At 38.8% G+C, this 10,087-nt stretch overlaps 1 protein-coding gene across 2 annotated transcripts in view; it reads left to right on the top strand.

Annotated features, from left to right (window-relative positions):
* The window catches only part of EYA3 (EYA transcriptional coactivator and phosphatase 3), a 95,474-nt gene continuing 87,713 nt past the window's right edge, over positions 2,327 to 10,087 (top strand). The window contains exon 1 of one of the 2 annotated variants that reach the window (XM_005676781.3): positions 2,327 to 2,469. The gene's annotated coding sequence lies outside the window, so the exon portion shown is untranslated. The remainder of the gene's footprint in view (positions 2,470 to 10,087) is intronic. The other variant, XM_005676782.3, reaches the window with a different exon arrangement.

Raw genomic sequence — 10,087 nt, 5'->3', positions numbered from 1 at the left:
AGTCAACAGACATTTACTGGGTGCCTTCAACATGCCAAATTCTCTTCTGGTGCTGGTGTTTCTTCTGAAATACATTGGTGAACAAAACAGGAGCTCACATTCTGGTGAGAGGAGAATGGAGAGAGGGAGACTGAGGGGTGGGAGTAGAGATGTTAAGCCAAATTCAGTAGCAAATTGTTAGACAGGATAACTGTTATAGAATAATTAAGTGAGGGAACTGGGCTAGGAAGTTCAGGAAGGATGGTAATGCTTCAATTTTAAATACAGTGTCTGGGAAAGTTTTCATTTAGAGGATGACATCTGAACAAAGATGTAAAGGTCGCGAAAGTGTGAATGATGCTGTTATCTGCACGAAGAGCATTCTAGGCAGAGGGATCAGCAAGCACAAAGACCCAGAGTGTATGTGCAGATTAGAGAAATAGCAAAGAGGCCAGGGTGTCTTGAGAGGAGGGATAATGGAGAAAGTCAGAGATAAGGTTACTTGCACTGGGCAGTGTCAAATCTTGAGGGTCCTCTCAGCTTATATAAGGATTTCGGTTTTCACTTTAAAATAGGGATCCACTGCAGGAGGGACCTGGTATGATTAAGGCTTTAACAGAAGTCCACTGCTGCTGTGTTAATAGATCCTGGAAGGCCAAGGGTATAAAAACAGCAAATGGTCACATATTGACTGTAGCTTGTACCAACAGAGGCAGGAAATAGTCTGAATCTGGACAGATTTTTAAGACAAATTTTGCAGAATTTACAGATGAATTAGGTGTGGGGTGTGAGAGACAGGAGTCAAGGATCTTGGTAAATGACGTTCCTTAGTAAATTGCCATAGGAAAAGATCAAAGAAGATACAGCCAAAAAACATAGGGAAAAAGTAGTTCAGACATGCACGTAATAGTACTTGTAGTGCTTAATTCTTCCGGACTTTGTATTATTTATGAAATTTTTAAAACTTGTAACTTGCGATTTCTTTTCTCACATTAAACATTCATTTTTTATACATAACATTGTTATTTGCAATTGTGGATTTTCCTAAAGAGAGTCCTCCAATAGAATAAACTTCAGTTCAGTCGCTCAGTCATGTCCAACTCTTTGCGACCCCATGAATCACAGCACGCCAGGCCTCCCTGTCCATCACCATCTCCTGGAGGTCACTCAAACTCATGTCCATCAAGTTGGTGATGCCATCCAGCCATCTCATCCTATGTCGCCCCTTCTCCTCCTGCCCCCAATCCTTCCCAACATCAGAGTCTTTTCCAATGAGCCAACTCTTCAAATGAGGTGACCAAAGTGTTGGAGTTTCACCTTTAGTGTCATTCCTTCCAAAGAACACCCAGGGCTGATCTCCTTCAGAATGGACTGAATGGTTCGATCTCCTTGCAGTCCAAGGGACTCACAAGAGTCTTCTCCAACACCACAGTTCAAAAGCATCAATTCTTCAGCGCTCAGCTTTCTTCACAGTCCAACTCTCACATCCATACATGACCACTGGAAAAGCCTTGACTAGGCGGACCTTTGTTGGCAAAGTAATGTCTCTGCTTTTGAATATGCTATCTAGGTTGGTCATAACTTTCCTTCCAAGGAGTAAGGGTCTTTTAATTTCATGGCTGCAGTCACCATCTGCAGTGATTTTGGAGCCCAAAAAGATAAAGTCTGACACTGTTTCCACTGTTTCCCCATCTATTTCCCATGAAGTGATGGGACCAGATGCCATGATCTTCGTTTTCTGAATGTTGAGCTTTAGGCCAACTTTTTCACGCTCCTCTTTCACTTTCATCAGGCCCCAACAAAACCTGAAATTAACCGTGCTCCTTGCCCATGATGGGGTAGTAATTTAAAGTTAACGAAGCATGTAAAAATTTTGTTTCTGATAAATTACATAAAATATTGTGCACAAAATAGAAATGAATTGTAACCTCAATACAGTATTATTAATAAACTGATACTGGTTGGTCTAGTCTCAAAAGTGCCTTCCAGAACTTCCCAGACATTCTTCCTCCCACAATTTTTCTAAATCTATCAAATACATCCAATATTTCACGTTCGTTTTAAAGACAGAGGGATTGCACTCATTTTAAAAGATCTTCTTGAAACCTGAGCGCTGAGTTTTTTTTTTTTAAGCGGGCAGTTTGTGCCTCAGTGGTACCTTGGTCTGGGAGCTGCATGAACCAGCCTGTCCACACACCAAACACCACCGAGACGCCGGGCGGGGCGTAACCAGGGGCGGGGTTCCCAGGACGGCCGGGTGGGCGGAGTCTAGGCGTTTTCCCCGCCCCGCCTCCTGAGGCCTGACACATGCGCCCGAAAGCTTCTGGTGGAGCGAGGTGTGGATTGTGTGATGACCCTGACCGCCGACTTCCGGTTCCTGGGGATGCGCATCCGGGTCACACTAACGCCGCCGTTTCCTTTAGCCGCTTGATATTTCTGTGTGTTTGGACCAGTCCCCATGTCCTCCTCTGGCGCCTCTGCAGCCTTTGGGTGAGTCTCCGCTGGCGACAGGGTCTGAGTGCAGCCGGTCGAGTAACAGCCTGTAGAGGGACGGTCAAGACTTGTGTCCCGGTCCCTGTGGGTGGGGGTTCTCTTTGCCTGTCCCTTGTCCCTGCAGAGCCTCCTGAGCTCATTTCGTTCCTTTCTCCCACGCCGGCCTCGCCTCTTTCACCTCAGTTTCAGCCTGTGTCGTCGCTGCTCACTTCTCGCCTTGCTTTTTTCCCTCCGCCTCATCCGCCTTTTAAAGACCTTGGTTTTCTTGCCTTTTGCTTCAGTGCTTCCCTAAGGCACTGCCCATATTCACTTCGCACTTCTCCTCCCCGACCTGTGGTCTCAGGATCTTGCTGTGTTTTTACTCAGCAGGGCGGCCCACCTCCTCGTTGTGCTCACCTTACTCCAACTGCGAAACTGAGCCTCTCTCAAAGGTCCTGGGTCTAGTTCCGCAACTTTCTTCACCCCTGACGCCTAGCTCCTCCCGGGACGAGTAGGTGACATTTGTGTTTCGCTTGGGGTTCTCCCGCCTTTTCTTAGCTAGAGAAGGTCTTTGCCTAAGTCACCATCTGGGCAGATTTACCCGGCCCGGGGGAAGTTTTCCTTAAGGCGCTAGGTTGAATTGAACTCTGATAGCTTCCGTAGTTAGGAAACAACAAAGGCGTTCCCGGTTCTTCGCTGGAGCACAGTTTAGGGGGCTTCGCTAAAGCAGGCTAACAGGTGGCAAGCACGCGGAACTGCTGGCAGTAGGGCTTGTGTAATCTTGTTAATCGACAGGTCATCAGGACGTCCTGTCATTTTCGTGTTCTCTATCCCATGAGAATGGATATGTACAGCTGAGGCAAAAATGCGGATGTTTTTAGACGATCGGCTCTGTTTTCTGTACGAACTTTACTTATAGAACAATTGCTGTGACGGAGGACAGAGTTTCTTGGGAGATTATTATCCCCAGATTTATAAGTTTATTGCCAAAAATTTGAGTGTGCTGTTACTGAAAAGTTTTATGCTTAAGAGTTCATTATAGTAATTTCAGAGTACCTTTTCTTTTGTTGAACTCAGCGTGCATATATCTGTCTGTTGTATATTGTCTCTTCATTTTTACCTTATTGACAAGTTTTCTGTTTTTCTTCTTGTTTCTTCATAAACCGGACATTACAGTATTTGATTACTTAGCCTGTTCTTCTGACTATTTTTTCTTTACTGTTTTCACCATAAACCATCTAATTGGCTAAACTGTTTCAGCCTTAGAACCATCTTTTTCTCATTTTTGAGGCTAAAGTTTCTTGTAAATTTCTTAAATGACTCTGTAGGCTCTTAGTCATCTCTGAATTGAAGGGTTGGTTTTAATAATAATTGTGTGGTGTTTTCCAAAATTTGTTATCTGAGGTATGTTTTGAGACAGAGTTGGATAATTTTTATTTTTGTCTTTCTAGTGTTTCTATAATGTCTCACTCACAATTGATTGTAAATGTTTTTGTGTCATCAGTTTCTGTACTCATGTAAATTGTGCTCTCAAGTTTAGTACTTCAGCAAACAGAATAAATACAGCATTTAGCATCTGCTTTTCTTTTGATTAATAAGTTGTAGAAAAGTGTCCCTCATTATATGAGACATATGCAAGCATAGCATAGGCCTTGGCTTATTCCAAAATTGGGCTGATCCCTTAAGCTATTTTTAGCAAAAGACTTTGGAGCTTGGCCATATTAGTCCTAGAAGCCACAGAGAAGGACCCTTCTGGTTGGCTTGCAGGACTTTTTTAAATACTGAGGAAAGCTCTTTTGAAAGCTCCTTACTGCTACCTCCTCCGCAGCACCTCACACTGGAAAACTCTAGCTTCTGTTCAATCTGACCTCATCATTTCCCAGTCCTTAAAATCTAACCCCAGTGAGTCTGGTCTGACACTCTGTGTTTCCTTATCTCCAGGATGGTGGGCCCTTTTTTTCTTTTGTACACACACATACCCATATTTGGATTGATGCAAGGCTCTCTTTCAACCTTTTTCATTTCTGAACTTTTTACATCTACAGCATGTCTTGAGTTTAAAACCTTGATTGTTTACTGTAGTTTACAGCTGGAGGGAACCATAGAGTTCAAACTTACCCTTCATTTTACAGAATAAGGAAATTAGGGTTTATTGGTGATGTTTTTTCCAAGGTCATTTTTTACAAAAGAAGTCTCTTCAAGCAACTAGAGAAATGGGTTTTAGTTCTATCAAAGCTGTAAGCTGGAGAGCGCAATATTGTATTTAGTGATTAATTTCAGTAAATTTATGTTGTAAGAATAAAAGTTTGGGGATAAGAAATATATGATGTGGAATTTAAAATTCAAAGTGAAAGTTGCTATGTTGTGCCCAATTCTTTGCAACCCCATGGGCTATAGAGTCCATGAAATTCTCCAGGCCAGAATGCTGGAGTGGGTAGCCTTTCCCTTCTCCAGGAGATCTTCCCAACCCAGGGATCGAACCAGGTCTCCCACATCGCAGGTGGATTCCTTACCAGCTGAGCCACAAAACTGAAGACTTAAGTCATTTTGCCTTCAAAGAGAGACTTCAGAAAGAAACTGTGTTGTATTGAAGTAGAGGTTGAAAAGTCTTAGGGAGTCTCTTTCTCTCTTTTCTTCTAAAATCACTTTGGCTTATTATGATATAAATTCTGCATGAAAGCCCTTACATGAAACAAACATCCTGTGGTCTCATTGGAGCAGTTGTGTTCATGGTCCTGTTCTTTGCACAGAATAGTGATAGACTTTCCATTTACTGAAAAGCCTGCCCCTCTTACGTGCCAAAGGAAAAAGAAACACTGGAACAACTTAGTGTATGTGTTTTTAAAGTTAAGGAGAGGAGTCACTGTTGGTGTTAGTTGTAAGCCTGTTTGCTCAATTTACGATAACATTTCTGCATATTAGTTTTTGCTTGCAGAGTTTTTCTGTTTTGATTTTGTTTGACTCTCTTTTGATTTTGATATTTTGTCATTTTACCTGTTACTGCACTTTGTTTTACATACTTTAATTTTTATCCTTGAACCCTAGGATATGTTTTAAGGAAAATACAGTTTAAAATTTTTTTTACTTTTACAATGTCCTGGTGCTTTGTACCTTGCAGTATGATGGTTCCTGTGATCTGCATAAGCCACCCCATGACTTCATTCTTTTTGTTTTGCTTACAGACAAAAGGCTCATAGAGCATCTTTTTTGGTAGTTGTCTAAAAGATTTTTGTGTTCTGCATGTAATAGCAAGATATTTTAACTTATGTGTGATTTAAATGGAGGAAGAAGAGTTCAACATAGAAATAGTTCAAAATGTATTTAAGGTTATTAGAAATAGTTTTTTTTTTCCTCCTACATTCATTTAATTGGTTTATACCACGGGACCAAATTGTTCTATTTATAGTAAAGTGAAAAAATAGGTGGATTTTCTATCTGCTGATTAACTTAACACAGGTTTATGTTCTACAGAATATACAGCTTAAGCTATAAATTGTCTTATTGATACGTTTTATTTGCAGAGAACACAGCAAACAATGGAACAGCAGCAACATCATTATCTTGATATTTTTACTTGATCCCAGTAACCCAAGTTCTAGAGTATTTAATTATTAAATGTAGAAATAATAAGGATATTTTCTCTATTATTATAATATATTTTAAAAGATATTTGAAATATGGGCTTCATCAAATTTATCTTTGCTGGTTTCCCCTTTTAAATATGTGGTACTGTTTTAAATCAGAAGAGGAATAGTAGTTAGTGCTGACCTATTGTAAGTTAACAAATCGACCAAGGCAGTCCGTGCTTAATATCTTAAAGATCTTGCTACAGATTGTGTTGATGCACTTTAACTTATTAGCTTGGTTAATATTTGTACTAGGTAGATATGTTTTTATTCACCCTGGAAAATAGTGACAATCTTTGTCAGACATTCAGCAAAAGCTTTTGATACCTACTGTATGCTGCTGCTGCTGCTAAGTCGCTTCAGTCCTGTCCGACTCTGTGCAACCCCATAGATGGCAGCCCACCAGGCTCCCCGTCCCTGGGATTCTCCAGGCAAGAACACTGGAGTGGGTTGCCATTTCCTTCTCCAGTGTATGAAAGTGAAAAGTGCAAGTGAAGTCGCTTCAGTTGTGTCTGACTCTTTGCGACCCCCATAGACTATAGCCTACCGTAGTCATAGTCATAAGTTGCTCAGTCGTGTCAGACTCTTCGCGACCCCATGGACTGCAGCCTACCAGACTCCTCCATCCATGGGATTTTCCAGGCAAGAGTACTAGAGTGGGGTGCCATCGCCTTCTCTGTAGTACAGTTATATTACATATATAGACAGTTCATATGAACTAGGTGACATTATACAAGGCTGACATTTACACTTAGATTCTTAATGTGACTTTATTTGTATATATCTGAATTAAAATATAAGAGTAAACATAACTTATGGTGTAGAGGGAAAAAAAATATTAGAAATAAAATAAGCTTTAGTCCAAATTAGGAAAGTGTCATTTCTTATTAGTGCAGTGGCACATGATTTTTTTAAGTATTTTCATTTATTTATTGGCTGTGCTGGGTCTTCATTGCTGTGAGGACTTTTCTTCAGTTATGGTGAGCGGGGGCTGCTCTCTAGTTGGGGTGCCTGAGCTTCTTGTCGCAGTGGCTGTCCTTGTTGAGGAGCACTGGCTCAAGGGCAAGCGGGCTTTAGTAGTTGGGGCTCCCAGGCTCTAAAGCACAGGCTCAGTAGTTGTGGTGCACGGGCTTAGTTGCTCTATGGCCTGTGTGATCTTCCAGGACCAGGGATCCATCTGGTCTCCAGCATTGGCGGGCAGATTCTTTACCGCTGAGCCACCAGTGAAGCCCCTGATTTTTTAAACTAGGTTTTATGATTTTTAATTTTCAAAATACTCAGTGATTTCACTATTTGAGATTCTTGTATTAATCTTTATTACAGCTTAATATAAAATCATGTTCTTTCTTTATACATATAATTAAATGATTTTCATTTGCGAAACTTTTTCACAACTGAAGTGTGAAAATCTGTAGTGTTAAAACAGTAATTTTTTAAAAAAACACATTTTATGTAGCGCTTACTCTGTGCCAGGAATTACCAAACGGTTTACTTATAGTATTAACTCTTTTATCCTTACAACAAGTGAAGTAAGTACTATATTTATCTCCACTTACAAATGAGAAAACCAAGACACAGAAGTTACATAATTTGCCCAAAGTAACACAGCTAGTTGGCAGGAGAGCTGGATTTGAATTTAGTTTTCGTAGCTCCAGAGTTCATGACCTTTTTGTACAAAGTTCCACTGGTTTAATGAGTTCGTCCTTAATAACAGTTAAAAAATCCAATTTTTCTGAAACACAGAAAAATACTGCTTTTGGTTGGGAACTTTAAGGGTGGTTTTACCTGGTCGTTTTATAAATGCTGGCTTAAGGAAAATTGCAGACCATTTACTACCTAGGTTTTTTAGATGACAAAAACCACAAATTAAAGCAAATTATATCCTTATCCTTCCCTCTTAAAAAATTATCATATGGAAGTTAATTACTTTTTAGGTATTTGGAGAAAAGGGAGTTTAACAAAATGTATTCTCTGTTACTAAAATGTTTACCTCTTGACATTAATTTTTTCACTTTCTCTGATTTGCAGAATATTAAATAAGTTTATGTAATAGTCTTGAACTTTGATATCTTACTGACTACAATATGAACTTAGCAACTTTGAAATATAAAACAGAAAACTAAAACTGAAATTTCTGACTTACCTCTAGTTTCATTTCCAGATTTGGAAATTTGTGCAAAATTAAGTGCACCCATCTCTTCAGGACTACCATATTTAGAGTAATACATTTAAATTAATGTTTTTATTTTTACTTTAGAAAACTGTTTCATAAAAGAGTTCCTTTTTTAATTGAAAATGCAAATAGTTATTTAGAATATTGTTAATCATATTACTACTCCTCTTTTGTGTGCTTTTATTATTTCCAAATTTAAAAATTTTGTTGTCTCTCTGAGGGAAGGAGATGATTTAATATTAGTTGAGGTGCATCTGAATGCCAGAGCCTGAAACTTACATGTGATGATAAGTTATTTTTCTGAGTATTTCGAATATAACTGAGAATCATGGGATCTGGTTAACAAAAAAACTACATTGTTTCTGGTCAGAAGTGATGCTTGGTTACAGATACTGCTTATTTTAAGTACTATGTATTAATCCCCCTTATTAATTCAGACATGTTAATTAAGTATACTGTTCAATGGTAGCTTTTGTCTTGATTTGTTTTTCCTCTTTGTCAGAAAAGTATTATTAAGTAAAAAGTATAAGCATTGCTATGGTGATTTACTGGTATTTAGAATGTTCTTTCATTTAAACGTTTGATTTTTATTTCAAAAGGGGCTCTCTTTTATATGTGGGTTTGATAATCAGTTTAGTTTCTAAAATTTCAATAATTTTCTTTCACATGAAATTTAATAATGTAGCAATTACGGAATTTAGGAAAATTGGCAGTTTGTTGCTGTTAGCACTGTTACTATGGGAATAAATTAGAATGATTAGCTCTTAGGTGAAATTGAACTTATTCTTTAGTTTCCATAGTAGTTGAAGAAGATTTAGGTCAGATTCACCTGTTCCTTTTTTCAAAATAAGAGGGCATTTTAATTTAGCATGATGATGTTAATTTTTTCCTTCTAGATTGATGATATTTATGATAATCGCCCTCTCTTTACTGACAGCATAATCCAAAATATGTGTGTGATTTTCTTTTTTCTTAAAATATTTCAGAATTTAGAGAACAAAAGGCAAAAGGAGAAGTGGGCAGCAGAGGATTAGATGGTTAGATAGTATCACCGACTCAATGGACTTGAATCTGAGCAAACTCCAGGAGGTAGTGAAGGAAAGGGGAGCCTGGCATGCTGCAGTCCATGGGGTTGCAAGAGTCAGACAGGACTTAGAGACTGAACAACAACTTGGGATACAAAATAGTACATGTATATCTTATTAAAAAAACATACCCTAGTAATTAACATATTACTTCACTGAATTTTTCAAATCTGTTTTTCCTTTTCACCAGTTCTTTACTTTGCTATAGGTTCAGTTCAGTTCAGTTGCTCAGTCTTGTCCAACTCTTTGCAACCCCATAGACTGCAGCACGCCAGGCCTCCCTGACCATCCCCAACTCCCAGAGTTTACTCAAACTGATGTGCATTGATTCGGTGATGCCATACAACTATCTCATCCTCTGTTGTCCCCTTAGGAAGGAGTGATTAGATAACACTGAAAAATAAATGTTCTTGAGAGTGAGTTCTATAGCTTTTGCTTATCTGTCGTATTGGTGTGGTATTTAATAGCTAGACAAACTGAAACTGTTCATCTCATTTCTGTGTATCTCCTGTTAGTATATATTTATTCAGTGTTGGTACCTCTCATTCTGTGAAATTGTTGTTTATTTGGAACAATTATGGTAAACTATTGATTCTCACCCAGATGGTTCCTTTTCCCCTTTTCGTTCATTTTCAGAGGACTGCCTTAAAAAAAAAACTAATTTAGAGAATCATTAAACTTTTGAATGTTTTATCATGCGTAGTTTGAAGTGGATATTTTTCTCCTTTTTGACCAGTTTGTTTTTTTTCCTT

This window comes from Capra hircus, chromosome 2, assembly GCF_001704415.2.
Source record: "Capra hircus breed San Clemente chromosome 2, ASM170441v1, whole genome shotgun sequence".
Taxonomy (NCBI): domain Eukaryota; kingdom Metazoa; phylum Chordata; class Mammalia; order Artiodactyla; family Bovidae; genus Capra; species Capra hircus.
Note: the sequence above shows the minus strand (reverse complement) of the source record. Positions and strands in the feature narration are given on the sequence as shown.